The 18,687-nt window shown below is 33.5% G+C and overlaps 2 pseudogenes; both read right to left on the reverse strand.

The window, feature by feature from the left end:
* Positions 1–573: 573 nt before the first annotated feature.
* On the reverse strand, positions 574–5,759 carry LOC113766493 (annotated as a pseudogene).
* A 4,584-nt stretch (positions 5,760–10,343) lies between these two features.
* Positions 10,344–16,154, reverse strand: LOC113766494 (annotated as a pseudogene).
* Positions 16,155–18,687: the final 2,533 nt, after the last annotated feature.

Raw genomic sequence — 18,687 nt, forward strand, 5'->3', positions numbered from 1 at the left:
ATTAACATACTTGGATTTAGCTTGGAAAGACCATCTGAAACCAAATTTGCAAGTTGAGGAACATAATAAACACTTTCAAAAGTTGAGGGACCAAATAAAACCTTGGGCAAAAATTGAGGGATCGTTGAAGTCATTTACACAATCACTTTACATAACCAATAATAGGTTTGGCTCCAATACGTTCAGGTATCTTACTAATATTTTGATATGATTGAATTATTCATGTATTTTTCACTGGTAAAACTTCACCAGCGCTAACTAATGCCTTTTCCATTAAAACGAACACTTGGATAAACAATGAATAACTCAGAAAGGATAACATATTGCCAAAAATGTTAAAAATTTATTAGTAAAGATCTAGCAATGAAAGCTAAAATAAATAAGGTAAGACACGTTATTGTTAAACATTCTCTGAAGAAATAGTATTAGAAGCATTAAATATATTATTAAATATTAAAAAAAGAAACTTAGAAAAGATTGTTTCAAATCTTTCCATACAAAAGAAGTAAAGACAAGTGAAGTAGTTTGGCAAAGGTGAACTAAATCAAAGGCAAATATTACAAGGAAAATCAATCACATTTGTTTAAGAACTTTGATTCCCTTCCAACGTGACTCCATATAGTAAGAGTCACCAACCTGTGAATACACTCCACACTTGAAATAATGTGAATTTCCACCTCTACCAGCTGCTGTTCAAATATGAAAACCCCATCAATGTAAACCTTCAATTTGCTAGCAGCCACATCATGGATTATATGTTGGGCACAAGTACATTTGCTCTATAACATGTGAGGGATCCGTTGTAGACCCTAAGCATTAAAGCTGAGGCATGAGGTGGGCTTGCTCCAAACACTTGCATAATGCACACACCAGAAGTTCCATTTGGAACAAATCCATATCCTTCGAATTGCCAAACTCCCGAAGATTAAATATAGCCCTAAGCAGTAAGAATTAAGTAATTAGTGAGCTCAAAATTTGTCATCTCAATAAGTGTGCTAGTTGATAGGAGAAATGGTTAAAAGACAATACTCCTGTTTAATTTGTCTTTTAGTTCTTGGTAGTGGCGAGCCTTAGTACAATGATTGTATTTTTGTTTTCCTCATCTTCGATAGAACTGTTTATTGAACGCATTGCACCCAAAAGCTAGTACTTCCAGGCGGACTCACATTTATGTGTTGAGTAGATCTGCAATAAATTCCATATTATGTGGTAAACAATAAAAGAGACCCTGGAAGTTTACAAGTTTTCCCTTCTTGCTTCTGCACTTTACTTACCCAAAAAAAATAAAATAAAATAAAATAAAAGAGACCCAGCAAGGAATTTTACAAGTACAAAAAGGATATAAAATAACTATAATGAAATCTATAGCCTTGTTTTTAGTTGCTCTAGATTTTGCAAAATTTGGTTATTGAAAGTGATTGTAAAGAATAATAAGAATTAGTAAAAACTATTTTTTAGTAGATCATGGATTTTAACTTTTGGATGTTAAAAACTTTATAATCAAAATACAAAAACATAAAAAAAAAAGAAAAAAAAGACTGATCATCCAAAATTAGAATGTAAGCTAAAATGATCAACCTAGAACAAGCTAGTGATACTTGGATTATGAAAGAGAGCCACGTCATGAAGATTTTAAATGACAAAAAATTTCTCCTTTTTGTTCCGTTTTTAAGTTTTTGTATTGAAAAAGAAAAAAGTACCTAAAAAAACGGAAACAAAAGAAAAAAACAATAATATTTCCAAAGTATCAGAAGTAGTCCTTTATCACCTGGAATATTCTTGCTTCCCCAGGAATAACAGAAGAAGATTATAATTACCCTATGCTGTGCAATAGAAGAAAATATGTAATATTTGGCTTAGAAAAAGATGAAGAGATAATTCTTTGACCATGAAGAAAGTTAAGATACAAAATGAACATCTGTGGACTTTCATAAGAATCATTACCACATTAAAGCACAAAAAATAAAACATGTAAAGCACCAAAGCATAAAGACCTAAAGTAGTCAATAAGAAATTAAATAGAGAAAAATACAAGAAAACGAGGGATTTACCTGGATCATAATTTCCGTACGTGGCATCGTAGGACTATAGGACTATTCCTAGACAAAGGGTTGTCTGTGGAGTAAACCCAAAGTTTATGGACTCCGCCTAGGAAGCTGTATCTTTGGTCGACAGGGAGGTCATATGGTTTCTGAATGTGATAACAGGATGTATTAAATGGGAGTTCAACAATGTCATCAGTTGGATGAGTTGAGTATACTATGGCAAGTTGAGAAGTATACAGAAGAAAAAAGGCAAGGCTGAGAAGAAAAGAAAAATTACATGGCAAGTAGCCATCCCTATGTATTGCTTCATGCAATAAATTTTGGTATTTGTAGAGCCCCTTAACCATATCATGGTTCCGGACACAATAAATGTAAGAAAATATAGGTGCTATAAAGTACTAGTACTAGCCATATAAAATACTCTCATTTGCAGTGATATCATAAGCATCCAAAAGCTTGCAAGATGAATGTAATCAATCACCTATAATCTCAATTCATTGATGTAGTGACTTCACATTGTGGACCTCTTTCTTGAAACGATAGCTATACTTTGTGTTTTTTGTTGATAGTAACAACAACTAGTGCTATAATATTTTCTGTTTGTATGGGTTAGTTAATTGGTAAGAGCTCTACACTTTGTGAGAAAGATATTTTTTTGCTATTTTGGAACTACCAAACTTCGGCTTTTAGACTTTTAGTCCTTGCTTTTAAATATTGCCGCCCTCTATCATCAGAATATTTAACTTTTCAATTAGTACATAAAATTTAATATTGAACATCTTCCTGCATGTTTTTGCTGAATTAAAAGAGACTCTTTGAAACTACTTCATTCTCTCGAAGGTTCATTCAACAATTAAGACTTTCATAGTCCAAATTCTTACTCAACATAAGATCTTACAAAAAGGAAATCCAAACTCTAATTAGATGACATTATCCTGAGTTTGGTGGCATTTTCATCCGTTCAACTAGACATGATTTTAACCATCTTCCGAGGGAAAATCATATTTTGGTTTAAGGTTTAGATGTTTGTATGACTCTAAAGGACGTAAATAGTTATATACCCGACTACAAATCACTTGAAATTTTTTGTTTACAGGACCATGTCCATTAAGATGTTACAGCAATATTCCTAGTCACAAAAAAGAGAACCTAGCTTTCGGTCTACAATAGTCAATGCGGCTCCCCAAGATGGTACAGCAATATTTGGCCTTTTCTTGCCAAAACATTAATTGACTTGCCGTTTAGTCGGAAAAATTAAAGACTTTCAAACACTTCGCTGGCACGTTCTTCTCATCTTCTGTCTATACTCGAGTTCTATAGTCAAATTATACTCCCTTCATTTCCACTTTTATAGTCTTGTTTTCCTTTTACATCTGTTCCAAATTATAGTCCACTTTTCAATTAAAAAACAAAGGTAACTGTTAAGTCTCTAAAATGCCCTTATTTAATGTACTTTGTTATTAATGAATAAAACTTATTGTATTCATTAATTATTTTGATTCATACTTTGAATGGTGTAACTTTACATCAATATTATTGTTGTAATTAATATAAAGGTATAATGATTAATTATACTGCTAGTATTAATGTAATGGTATTTTAGAAAAGTAATAGGCTAGATTTACTCTTTCTTAACTACTTTTTCTTAAATTATGTTTAAAAAAAATCAAAACTATCAATGTGGGATGAAGGAAGTAATTGAAATTTCTGAGCATATCTTAATCATATGTTTTACTCTCAAACTCTTTATTATAGGTATTATTCTCTCTATCCCACTTTGATTGTTTTAGTTTTTTTTTTTTACTGATTTAAAAAAAAATTAGTTAACTTTATTAGAAGAGTTAGTCTAGCCCACTCTTTTTCTAAAATACCTTTATATTGATATTAGGAATATGACTAATCACTATATCTTTACATTAATTACAACAATAATACTATGAAAAGATGCACTTTTCAAGGTGTGAATTCAAACAATTAATTAATGAGGTATAACAAAGTATATTAAATAAGTGTATTTTAGAAAAATTACAAGTTAACTATACTCTTTAATTGAAAAGTGAACTATAATTTGAGATGGATGAAAAAGGAAAATAAGACTATCAAAATAAAACGAAAGGAGTAGTGAACACCATTATCGCAAAGCCAACAATTTATTTGCCATTTGGAGGCAAATTCTCTCCAACGATCAATTCTAAGTTCGGATCATCCCAGGAAACCAAAGAAGATTCTTCAGATTGGAAAAAAAATTAGTGTCGTTATCAAGCAGCTAAGATTGAAATTAAAACACGTCAGTAATTTGGTTTTTGAGGTTCAGTTCAACGGGTATACAAATTTAATTCTCAAATTTTTCATTTTTTTTTTTGGTAAATGAGCATGTAAATGAACTTTTTTTAATTAGCATCCAATTTTTTTTTGTTATTTTTTTAAAAGCTATAACTGTTTCATCATTCAATTGAATTCTTCTATGCATACTGAATTTTAATGGGGAAATAACCGCATATTTTTCAGCGAATCACGTATCTTTTCGTCTTATAGGTAACTAAGCATATTCGTTAACTCGCCACTTAGCAAATTTTGGCTTTTCACCAAGGACAAACACTCTACATCTGAGCTTTCCAATGTTCCTCAATCTGTCACAGGGCTACTGTAGTATCCCACATCAGTGGTGGGAAGAGGAAAGAAAAGGTTTAAGTACTTGGGTCTTTGGGCTAATGAGTAATATGGGTTAATTATTTTGGACAAGTAAATTTTGATCCAAAAATTATTTCGACCAACCCTTGAACTCGATTGTGACGGTATCAGAGCGAATCTCACGTGATCTCTATGCAGATGGTTTCAACCACACAAGGAATTGTAAGGATTTAAGTGATATGTGGGGTTAAGTCCCACATTCAATGGGGACCACGTCTAAAATCTACGAGACTAAATGTCACGTCGAGTTGGGTGGGCACTTTTAGAGCCTGTATGAGCCACTTCTAGAGTCTAAGCATAACCAAGTGGATAATCTGAATTTTGTACGGGCTAAGTGCCACGTTCAACGGGTGTAACCTCTAAAATTTACGAGACTAAGTGCCACGTCAGGCGGGGAACCACATCTACAGTCCTAGCATGAGGATTTTGAAGGCTGTATCCCACATCAGGCGGGGGAGCCACCCTTGGATTCGGGCCATGACAGCTACTTCTACAAGATCGAGTACTGAAATGTGTTCAAATTGGCCTGAAATGGCGAAAGAGAAGTGCATATGTATTTAGTATCGATTTCTTTCTCTTTTTTTTTTTATAATTTGATGTTTGGATGGTCACCATCACAAGTCAAGCTGTGCCTTGCGACCATAGATCGGTTAAAAGGTATTTATAAATTATCCACTAACACAATACTCATCGATAACATGATTTGAACACACAATCTTTTATAAATAAATGGTCCATCTTCTATTTTGAAAGCATCCATGCCAAACTCTCTGTTACTTGACAATTAACTTTCATTCCACAAAGACAAAACAGACATTAACATGCCACGCTTAAATCGAAGCCCAAAAATATAGATCATAAAAGAATTGAATTGCATTTTTTTTGGGACTTTGATTCCTTTCCTCCGAGACTCCATGTAGTAAGAAACATCAGGTTGAGAATATACTCCACACTTGAAATAATGAGATTTCCACCCCTTCCAGGTGCTTCAATCACTTGAACCCCATCAATGTAAACCGTCATTTTGCTAGCATCTGCATCATGAATTACGTTAAGACGAAACCACCTACGATAGTTCAACTGCTGGGCTATTAAAGGAAATCATCGAAGCTGTGCCTGTGACATATGTTGCCAGTTTATGATTAGGATATCCTAGAACTCAAGTAAACTGGACATTGGCATAAGAATGGAAGATGGAATGGAAATGCCTTGTACAGTGAGATAGGAGATACATACGATTGTATGTTCCATGTACAAATTCAATTCCTTGATCACTGAGAAAATTTATATTTGCTCAAAAAAAAAAGAAAGAAGCCACCTATCATAGATGTTTGAAACTAGGACAGGAGCTCTATAGTATGATAGGGTTCCATTGAAAAGTCTTGAGCATTTGAGTTGTAGCATGAGGACTTGCTCCAAACTCTTGCATGATGCAAACACCAAAAGTTCCATTGGGAAGAAATCCATATCCTTCAAATTGTGGAAGAGTGATCGTAACCCTGAGATGTAATTAAATTAGCACAAATTTAACATGCTACATGCTGTAGTTTTCTTTGGCCTCGTTAATATACAAGATATGATATAAGTAAACATAGTCATATTTATTATCCCTTTCGTCATTATATATTTTGCTAATTGATCTACATCTAGTGACTAAGGATCCATGAACTAAAGTATAAAAACTGGAAAAAGGAATGGAAGATAAAGAAATTTTAATTTTACAAGGATTATAATTTTGGTACGAGGGATTTGTAGATTAATGTTTCTTGGCGAAAGGCTTGTCAGTTGAGTAGACCCAGAGTTTGTAAATTCCATTAATGAAGCTGTATCGATGGTCTACGGGTATATCAACAAATCCACCTGTTGGATCGGTTGGCCCTCCAATGGAATGGAAGGATGAATACAAGGCTGAATAAATACGTACTAAAAGGACATGGCTGAATACATACTAAAAGGACTATTTATCTCTCTCTCTCTCTTTCCCCGAGACCAAGAAATGATGTTTTGTATTTATAACAACATATGGAAGTACGAAGACGGAAGAGGGATCCAGCGTCTTTGCAGTTCTTGAGGCAATCAATTAGACGAAGATAACATATATAGGTCGATCCAAATTCTAGACTGTAAAATTCAAACTTTAGAAATTATTTTCTCGTTCATGTAGCTTCAATTTGGGCCACATCAGGTGTCAGACAAGTGAAATTTATTCTGAAATAAATTGTTAAAACCTTTTTTAACATATTCCCTAATTTTTTTTTTTTTTTAATTTAAGAGGGGCAATTGCCTACCATCATGCAAAGGAGGCTCAACGCCTAACAAAATTAAGGTGTCATCCACTTTTATGGTCCAAATTTTTAGAAGCTCAAATTCAACTTAAAAATAAATGGGGTTTTCGAGCTTTCAAACTTGGGCCTAAGTTAAAAGGTTCATTTCGGCTTATCATTGAATATGAGCTTTGTGTTCGACCCAAGCTCATAATTAACTGCATAATTATAGATAATATATTTAATATCTATTAATTATTATAAATTTGTATAGGAATCATTAGTATTTTAATGTTCTAATATGTACAATTATATAAACATATATATATATCATTTAATATGCAATTTTATATATAAACATATAAATGAGTTGGGTCTTAATTGAGTTTAAGTCTTGAAATCCAAGTTTGACTCACATTAACTCAAGCCTATTATTTGGATCCAATCTTTAGTGGATCCGATTAAACATATGATTTGTTGGACTTTTTTCTGTGCTGAATCGAGCAGACTCGTGCTAGCCAGACCCATTAATAGGGCTAGATAACATGCACTTTTACAATGACTTGCTATGACCAAAGATCGGTAAGGCTCCAAATTCGTTTTGGTACAGATGCTACTACTTTCTTATGTTTTTTTGCTTTGGGTTAGCTAATTGAGTGTTTATGTTTATTGGATACTCATTAATGTATTAATTTTTAATAACTAAGAAACTATTTTGGGAAAGTATCTAATCTCAGGATGAAATAAATATAAATGTTTATTCATATGATAAGTATAATGCACACACCAGAAGTTCCATTTGGAACAAATCCATATCCTTCAAATTGCCAAACTCCCGAAGACTAATTATAGCCCTAAGAAGTAAGAATCAAGTATTTAGTAAGCTCAAAATTTGTTACCTCAATAAGTGTGCTAGTTGATCGGAGAAATGGTTAAAAGACAATACTCCTGTTTTATTTGTCTTTTAATACTTGGTCGGGGCAAGCCTTAGTATAATACAGTTATTCACAAAAAAGAGAACCTAGCTTTCGGTCTACAATAGTCAATGCGGCTCCCCAAGATGGTACAGCAATATTTGGCCTTTTCTTGCCAAAACATTAATTGACTTGCCGTTTAGTCGCAAAAATTAAAGACTTTCAAACACTTTGCTGGCACATTCTTCTCATCTTCTGTCTATACTCGAGTTCTATAGTCAAATTATACTCCTTCATTTTCACTTTTATAGTCTTGTTTTCTGTTTGCGTCTGTTCTAAATTATAGTTCATTTTTCAATTAAAAAGCAAAGGTAACTGTTAAGTCTCTAAAATGCCCTTATTTAATATACTTTGTTATTAATGAATAAAACTTATTGTATTCATTAATTATTTTGATTCATGCCTTGAATGGTGTAACTTTACATCAATATTATTGTTGTAATTAATATAAAGGTATAATGATTAATTATACTGCTAGTATTAATGTAATGGTATTTTAGAAAAGTAATAGGCTAGATTTACTCTTTCTTAACTACTTTTTCTTAAATTATGTTTTAAAAAAATCAAAACTATCAATGTGGGATGAAGGGAGTAATTGAAATTTCTGAGCATATCTTAATCATATGTTTTACTCTCAAACTCTTTATTATAGGTATTATTCTCTCTATCCCACTTTGATTGTTTTAGCTTTCTTTTTTACCAATTTAAGAAAAATTAGTTAACTTTATTAGAAGAGTTAGTCTAGCCCGCTCTTTTTCTAAAATACCCTTATATTGATATTAGGAATATGACTAATCACTATATCTTTACATTAATTACAACAATAATACTATGAAAAGTTGCACTTTTCAAGGTGTGAATTCAAACAATTAATGAATGAGGTATAACAAAGTATATTAAATAAGTGTATTTTAGAAAAATTACAAGTTAACTATACTCTTTAATTGAAAAGTGAACTATAATTTGGGATGGATGAAAAAAGAAAATAAGACTATCAAAATAAAATGAAAGGAGTAGTAAACACCATTATCGTAAAGCCAACAATTTATTTGCCATTTGGAGGCAAATTCTCTCCAACGATCAATTCTAAGTTCGGATCATCCCAGGAAACCAAAGAAGATTCATCAGATTGGAAAAAAAAAACTAGTGTCGTTATCAAGCAGCTAAGATTGAAATTAAAACACGTCAGTAAGTTGGTTTTTGAGGTTCAGTTCAACGGGTATACAAATTTAATTCTCAAATTTTTCATTTGTTTTTTGGTAAATGAGCATGTAAATGAACTTTTTTTAATTACCCTCCAAATTTTCTTTGTCATTTTTTTAAAAGCTATAACTGTTTCATCATTCAATTGAATTCTTCTATGCATACTGAATTTTAATGGGGAAATAACCGCATATTTTTCAGCGAATCACGTATCTTTTCGTCTTATAGGTAACTAAGCATATTCGTTAACTCGCCACTTAGCAAATTTTGGCTTTTCACCAAGGACAAACACTCTACATCTGAGCTTTCCAATGTTCCTCAATCTGTCACAGGGCTACTGTAGTATCCCACATCAGTGGTGGGAAGAGGAAAGAAAAGGTTTAAGTACTTGGGTCTTTGGGCTAATGAGTAATATGGGTTAATTATTTTGGGCAAGTAAATTTTGATCCAAAAATTATTTCAACCAACCCTTGAACTCAGTTGTGACAGTATCAGAGCGAATCTCACGTGATCTCTACGCAAATGGTTTCAACTACACAAGAAATTGTAAGGATTTAAGTGATATGTGGGGTTAAGTGCCACATTCGACGGGGACCACGTCTAAAATCTACAAGACTAAATGCCACGTCGGGTTGGGTGGGCACTTCTAGAGCCTGTATGAGCCACTTCTAGAGTTTGAGCATAACCAAATGGATAATCTGAATTTTGTACGGGCTAAGTGCCACGTTCAACGGGGGTCACCTCTAAAATTTACGAGACTAAGTGCCACGTCAGGCAGGGGAGCCACCTCTAGAGTCCGAACATGAGGATTTTGAAGGCTGTATCCCACATCAGGCGGGGGAGCCACCCTTGGTTTCGGGCCATGACAGCTACTTCTACAAGATCGAGTACTGAAATGTGTTCAAATTGGCCTGAAATGGCGAAAGAGAAGTGCATATGTATTTAGTATCGATTTCTTTCTCTTTTTTTTATAATTTGATGTTTGGATGGTCACCATTACAAGTCAATCTGTGGCTTGCGACCATAGATCGGTTAAAAGATATTTATAAATTATCCACTAACACAATACTCATCGATAACATGATTTGAACACACAATCTTTTATAAATAAATGGTCCATCTTCTATTTTGAAAGCATCCATGCCAAACTCTCTGTTACTTGACAATTAACTTTCATTCCACAAAGACAAAACAGACATTAACATGCCACGCTTAAATCGAAGCCCAAAAATATAGATCATAAAAGAATTGAATTGCATTTTTTTTGGGACTTTGATTCCTTTCCTCCGAGACTCCATGTAGTAAGAAACATCAGGTTGAGAATATACTCCACACTTGAAATAATGAGATTTCCACCACTTCCAGGTGCTTCAATCACTTGAACCCCATCAATGTAAACCGTCATTTTGCTAGCATCTGCATCATGAATTACGTTAAGACGAAACCACCTACGATAGTTCAACTGCTGGGCTATTAAAGGAAATCATCGAAGCTGTGCCTGTGACATATGTTGCCAGTTTATGATTAGGATATCCTAGAACTCAAGTAAACTGGACATTGGCATAAGAATGGAAGATGGAATGGAAATGCCTTGTAAAGTGAGATAGGAAATACATATGATTGTATGTTCCTGTGTACAAATTCAATTCCTTGATTACTGAGAAAATTTATATTTTGCTCAGAAAAAAAAAAGGAAGCCACCTATCATAGATGTTTGAAACTAGGACAGGAGCCCTATGGTATGATAGGGTTTCATTGAAAAGTCTTAAGCATTAGAGTTGTAGCATGAGGACTTGCTCCAAACTCTTGCATGCTGCAAACACCAAAAGTTCCATTGGGAACAAATCCATATCCTTCAAATTGTCAATCTCCCGAAGAGTGATCATAACCCTGAGATGTAATTAAATTAGCACAAAATTTAACATGTTACATGCTGTAGTTGACAAATGGCAAAAGAATTTGGCCACGTTAATATACAAGATATGATATAAGTGCACATAGTCATATCTACTATCCCTTTCGTCATATTATATATATATATATATATATATATATATATATATATATTTATTTATTTATTTATTTACGAATCAAAATTTTTTTTAGTACAGCTAGGGCACCTGTTACTAAGTGTCCTGCGATACACGACACACGATACACTAGCTCATTATAAAAATTACAGAATACAAATTAATTACTCTAATTCTATAATATTATTTTGCTAATTGATCTACATCTAGTGACTAAGGATACATGAACTGAAGTATAAAAACTGGAAAAAGGAATGGAAGATAAAGAAATTATAAATTTACAAGGATTATAATTTTGGTACGAGGGATTTGCAGATTAATGTTTCTTGGCGAAAGGCTTGTCAGTGGAGCAGACCCAGAGTTTGTAAATTCCATTAATGAAGCTGTATCGATGGTCTACGGGTATATCAACAAATCCATCTGTTGATCGGTTGGCCTAGGCCTGTCAGAGGGACGGGTCCGGGTTTGGACCCAAATCCGACCCGTTATCCAACGGGTCTTCTATTATATGTTTCGGATCCGGGTCCGACGGGTCTTGGATCCGAATCGGGTCTCCCGAACAAATTTATCGGGATTTATAATTTCTAATAAAAAAGAGAAAAAAATATATTTGTAAACTAATTTCTAACTAATACAAAAAAAAATCAAATAAGAAAAGAAATCAAATTGACTTTACTCAAATACATTACCCTAATCAAATTAAATTGATAAATATCTATATTTTAAATTATTAATCCATTTATATCCGAATCCGGGTCTAATACGGGTTGGAATACTATATTCCGTATCTGACCCATTTTTTGTTTGACAAAACGGATTCGGATCCAATCCGGATTCGAGTCTAGACCCGGATCGTTAACAGGCCTAGGTTGGGCCTCGAATGGAATGGAAGGATGAATACATGGCTGAATACAATACTAAAAGGACAACTATTTATCTCTCTCTCTCTCTTTTTCCTCGAGACCAAGAAATGATGTTTTGTATTTATAACAACATATGGAAGTACGAAGACGGAAGAGGGATCCAGCGTCTTAGCAGTTCTTGAGGCAATCAATTAGACGAAGATAACATAGGTCGATCCAAATTCTAGACTGTAAAATTCAAACTTTAGAAATTATTTTCTCGATCATGTCGCTTCAATTTGGGCCACATCAGGTCTCAGACGAGTGAAATTTGTTCTGAAATAAATTTTTAAAACCTTTTTTAACATATTCCCTTTTTAAAAAAAAAAAATTAAGAGGGGCATTTGCCTACTACCATGCAAAGAGGCTCAAAGCCTAATAAAATTAGGGGTGTCAATTGGCTTTTATAATCCGAACTTTTACAAACTCAAGCTCAACTTAAAAATAAATGGGGTTTTTGAGCTTTCAAACTTGGGGCTAAGTTAAAAGGCTCATTTTGGCTCATCATTTAATATGAGCTTTGTGCTCGATCCAAGCTCATAATTAACTGCATAATTATATATAATCTATTTAATACCTATTAATTATTATAAATTTGTATAGGAATCATTAGTATTTTAATGTTCTAATATGTACAATTATATAAATATATATCATTTAATATGCAATTATATATACATATAAATGGGTTGGATCTTAATTGAGTTTAAGTCTTGAAATCCAAGTTTGACTCACATTAACTCGAGCCTATTATTTGGATCCAATCTTTACTGGATCCGATTAAACAAATGATTTGTTGGACTTTTTCTGTGCTGAATCGACCAGACTCGAGCTAGCCAGACCCATTAATAGGGCTAGATAACATGCACTTTTACAATGACTTGCTATGACCAAAGATTGGTAAGGCTCCAAATTCGTTTTGGTATAGATGCTACTAGGGGTGGGCAAAAAAATCCGAAAATTCGAAAACCCGAGAGACCCGACCCGATCCGCACCGAAAAATCGAATACGTGATCCGATTTCAATCAGCGGATCAGATAGGGTCGGGTACCCTAAATATTCGGATACGGATACGGATCGTGAAAGTAAAAACCCGCGGGTACCCGACCCGGGGGTATAATATATAAATATTTAAAATATAGGGGTAATTGTATAATATTTTAAGTTATTAACCCTAAGTTCCTAAGCTAAATCAATCCATTGGTCATCCATTCAGAGTTTTGCCTCAGCTTCAGCCGACACTCTTCCGTCTTCACTCATTTCATTTTCTTCTTCTGCTTCTCGACCTCCTTTCTCCATCTCTTCAATTTTGTCAAGTTGAACTCAAGCCTGCAAGTCTCAGCCCTCAAGCAGACGATGCAACAGAGTGTTTCGATTTCGATTTCTCAAGCCTTAAGCAGAAGCTGTAAAACGCCGACCTTCTTCATCTGCAGGTTTGGACCTTCTTTAATTGATGGCTATCCAGCTCCTTCAGGTGATGGTGTATATTACGTGTAGGTTTGGACCTTATTAAAATTTTGGTTGGAGTGATTACAGTACACTACTCCTTGCTCGATGCTAGGAGGTGGGAAATTGTTGTTACAATACCTCTTTTGGTGGCTTTCTATATTCTTGGCACTTCCACTCCTTGTGTTAATACTGCTTCGACACAATACCTCTGTTTAGGTCCCTGTTATGTGTTTGGCAATTCTCCAGCTTCTCTCTGCTCCTTACACAATCAATCTGTTTTGTTAATCATTTTGGTTACGCACTTCAGGCAGTTGCTTTTGGTTTTTGATAGGGTACTCCGTGACTCTGGCCTTCCTACTTAATACTACTGTGCCATAATACAGAGTGGTCAGGGGCTGAAGTACCATTCCCTAATGATGCAATTATCTTTTCTTTAATTTGTTTGTGTTTACTTTTGCTAGCTATCCAGTGATTGCAAAATGCAAAGCATACTACAGATATGTATGCGTATCAAACCCAAACGAGCTAGTATATAACCAGAGAATGAATAATGTTTTCCTATTGGAATTGTGGAATTGGTTTATAAATTGGTTTAAAGAAATTTATAGATTGAAAATAGGGGCGGGTACCCTATGACGCGCGCCTATTTTTCGGGTATCCGAGAATCGGGTACCCGAGGAAGATCGGAGCGGATTAGGGTCAAAAAAATAGTGACCCTACATGTAAGGGTCGGGTCAGCCAATTACCGTTCGGGACGGGTACCCGACCCATGCCCATCCCTAGATGCTACTACTTTCTTATGTTTTCTTTCTTTGGGTTTAGCTAATTGAGTGTTAATTGGATACTCATTAATGTATTAATTTTTAATAACAACTAAGAGTAAATCTTAAATACACTGACGGTATATACACTATCACCGTTAGATTCATGACATGTGTGTAAAAGTTGAATTTCAAATTCAAATTTTGCAAAGTTATCAGTGTAAGAAAGATTAATCCAACTAATAAAACTATTTTGGGAAAGTATCTAATTTTAGGATGAAATAAATATAAATGTTTATTCATATGATAAGTCTAATGCACACACCAGAAGTTCCATTTGGAACAAATCCATATCCTTCAAATTGCCAAACTCCCGAAGACATCCTAAGAAGTAAGAATCAAGTGTTTAGTAAGCTCAAAATTTGTTACCTCAATAAGTGTGCTAGTTGATAGGAGAAATGGTTAAAAGACAATACTCCTGTTTTATCTGTCTTTTAATACTTGGTCGTGGCAAGCCTTAGTATAATACAGTTATTCTTTGTTTTTCCCTTCTTCAATAGAAGTCTTTAGTGAGCTAATTGAACTCAAGAGCTAGGACTTCTAGGCAGATTAACGCTTGCAAATTGCATGGATTTGCAATAAATTCTGGATTACATGGCAAACAACAAGAGAGACCCAGCAAAGAATTTGATAGGATACAAAAGAGGGTATTAAATAACTATAAGTACAATCGTCAGCTTTTTCTCGGTTGCTCTAGATTTTGCAAGATCTGATTAACTATAACATGTGACTGTAGAGAATAATGAGAATCAACAAAAGTTACTGTTTGGTAAATTGTTGAATTTACTTTTTTTTATTGTTAAAAAATCAATAATTTAAATATGGAAGCAAATGAGGGTTAAAATTTTGATTATTCAAATTTAAAATCTTTAGTCAGCTAAATAATTAGCCAATAACAAGCCCATAATACCCAGATTGCGAAAGTGAGCCATCTTATGAATATTTTGAATAACAATTATTTTCACTTTTTCGTTCTATATTAAATTTTGGTATTGAACAAGAAAATAAGTACATAAAAAATGGAAACAAAAGAGAGAGACAAAAGAAGAAAGAACTGGTATAGTTTTTCTTGAGTATCAGAGCTAGTCCTTTATCACATGGAATTCTTGTTTCCACAGAAACAACAGTAGAAGATTATAATTACCACATGCCGTGCCACAGAAGAAGATACATAAAATTTTGGCTGAAAAAAAATGAAGAGAAATTTCTTTAATCATGAACAAAAGTTAAGATAGAAAAAGATCATCTGTAAACTTTCATAAGAATTGTTACCACATTAAAACAGAAACAATAAATATGTAAAGCACTAAGAATCAAAACCTGAAGTAGTGAATAAGAAATTAAATAAAACAAAAAAATGCAAACGAGGAATTTACGTTGATCATAATTTCCGTACGTGGCATCGTGGGATTATTCCGAGACAAAGGGTTTATCTGTGGAGTAAACCCAAAGTTTATGCACTCCATGTACGAAGCTGTATCTTTGGTCTACAGGGAGGTCATATGGTTTCCGAATGTGATAAAAGGATGTATTAAATGGGAGTTCAAAAGCCCGGGTAGTCTGATCGATTCCGTAGTCTGGTAGTTATTAGGTTTATGATCGATTTTATATACTACATTGCTGTACATCCTTGGACAAGGGTCTACATAATCTTAAGGATTAATCTGATCGAAAGAATGGATGCCTCTAATTGGAAAAAAAAAAAAAAAAAAAGGGAGTTCAACAAATCCATCATTGGACCAATTGATTATACCATGGTAAGTTGAGAAGTACATAATAAAAAGGGATATTATCAGAAACCTTCCCTAAGGTTTTTCTTAATATCACATGGCACCCTTAAAGTTTTAAAAATATCACTTACCTTTCTTATTTTTGTTATTTGTGTAACAAAATTTTTAAAAATCCATAAACTACCCTTTCAATTACTAAATAAAAATATTCCTAAATCACTTTATTCATTTCAAGAAAACCATCAGTTAAATAACAATCTCTTGTTGTACTACCACATCACAATGTTATACCCCATAAAAATATAAATTTAAAAATAAAAAAGATATTTGAAAAGAAATACACTTGCACCAATTTAACTCTATATGCTAAAACTCGATTTCTTATGAACTATTTTTTTTTCAACATCTTCTCATTACCCAAACCATTAAATTGTACCAATCATTATAAAAATCAACTCAAAATAAGTAAATAAATCAAACCCCACTTTATTACAATCACAAAAAATAAAAGATAAATAAAATTTGATTTATTATAATTTACAAATAAAATATTGCATGGTCATCCAAAAAATGGGTAAGAGAGAATGATGGAGAAAAGGGAAAAAGAAGAAAGTGACTTTCGTTTCTTTTTAAAAAAAAAAAAAAAATTTACATCCTTTTATTTGATATGTAAATTATGTGTCGAGTTAGGATTAATATAGCTTTTTACATTTACTAGGGGAGGTAAGTGATATTTCAAAAACCTCAGAGGTGCCAAGTGATATTAGAAGAAACCTCAAGGGAGGTTTCTGATATTATCCCTAATAAAAAGGGCAACAAGAGAAGAAAGATTAAATGGTAAGAAATGGCCGTCTGTCTGTATTGCTTCATGCAAGCAATTTTGATATTTATAGAGCCTTAACCATATCATGATTCCGGACAAAATACATGTAAGAAAACATAGATGTAAGGTGGCCGTATACAATAGTGTGTGCTGAAATCATAGGCATTCAAACGCTTGCCAATGATCTCAATCCATTGATATAATGACTTTTCATTTTGGACCCCTTTCTTGAAAATGATAGCTACAGTTTGTCAGTTTCGTGTTGTTTGTTGAAAGTAATAACAGTTTTTGCCATGATCTTTTCTGTTTGTTTGGGGTTAGTTAATTGGTAAGAGCTCTAGACTTGGTGAGAGAGATATTTTTACGATTTTGGCACTATTAAACATTGGCTATTTAGTCCTTGCTTTTAAATATTGCCGCCCTCTATCATTAGAATTTAGCTTTTTAATTAGTCCATAAATTTTAATTTTGAACATTTTTCCTATTATTGGTGAATTATATCGAGGCTCTTTGAAGCTATTTCATTCTTTGGAAGGTTCATTCAACAATTAAGGCTTCCTTAGAACAAACTTCTCACTTGCTTAAAAATGGGAAATATAAAATGGATAAAATGGGAAACTTCTCACAAAACATGCAAATAAATTTTTGTAAGTTTCTTTATAAATATTTTTAGGCGTCAGAACTCATAAGCAGCTCTAAACTTTTAGCTTTTATATTAGTAAAGAAAATCCAACACATTCCATAATTTCCATGGGCACAAGACCAGCTTATACATGTTCTTCTTCTTTTTCAGAAGAATCACTAAAAATGATGGACAAAGCTAATGATCTCGTGTAACAAGTCCTTTCCACTCATGCAAAGTTTGACAACCTTCTTGACAGCTGAACTTTCGCTACCAATCTGCAAAACTTATTTTGTATTACTGCAATTCTATGTTAAGCATATAAGTTTAGGTGACATTTCTCTAACGCTGAAATGGCTTTGCATTGGAATATCATCTCAGCCTCGTTCTCAATGCTTGTAAGAATGTTTAGGTACGAGGATTTGATATCCACAAAGTACAGAGTCGTTAAATTAATTAGTACTCTCTAGAATTATACGTTCTAAGTTCAAATCCCCCTACCCCTCCTGGTTTCTTAAGTTTTAATCCTCCCCTGCTTGGACAAAATTTTTTTTTTTTTTTTAAAAAAAAGAGGAAATCAGTACTCCCCAGAATGAAATCTTTCCAATTTAAGCGCAGAACATAAATACGAAAGCATTGAGGAAGGGTTATTGTTCCCAAAGCCGTTAAACGACAGGATGGAGACTGATAAAATATGGTTTATTGCATGCACCTGTCTCCAATAATCTCTACGACATTGTTAAAATTTCCCTGGCTGTGGCAAGAAACAAGGATCACTCTTATATTGGATTTAGGACTCCTAGAAATTCAGAAATGGTGGTCACAGATATGGTGAGCATCAATGCCACATTCTTTCGTCCGAATATTGGGACTCTTGGAAGCAAATCCTGACATAATGGTTGATCAACTCTTGACAACAGACATTGGAGACAATTTTTCAATAAACAGACACTTGAGCATGTGCATTTTCAAACTTCTGAATATACCTGTGGCATTGAGATCGGACTAGAGAATTGAACAAATGGAGGAAGCAAAGTGAGAAACAGACGATACCTTCAACTTATCGACTTTTGCTGGTATAAGAATCATTTTGTGCTATAGCAGATGCCTAAGAAACCAAAACAATCAGAGGC

The sequence above is a fragment of the Coffea eugenioides genome, chromosome 3 (assembly GCF_003713205.1).
Source record: "Coffea eugenioides isolate CCC68of chromosome 3, Ceug_1.0, whole genome shotgun sequence".
NCBI classification, from domain to species: Eukaryota; Viridiplantae; Streptophyta; class Magnoliopsida; order Gentianales; family Rubiaceae; genus Coffea; species Coffea eugenioides.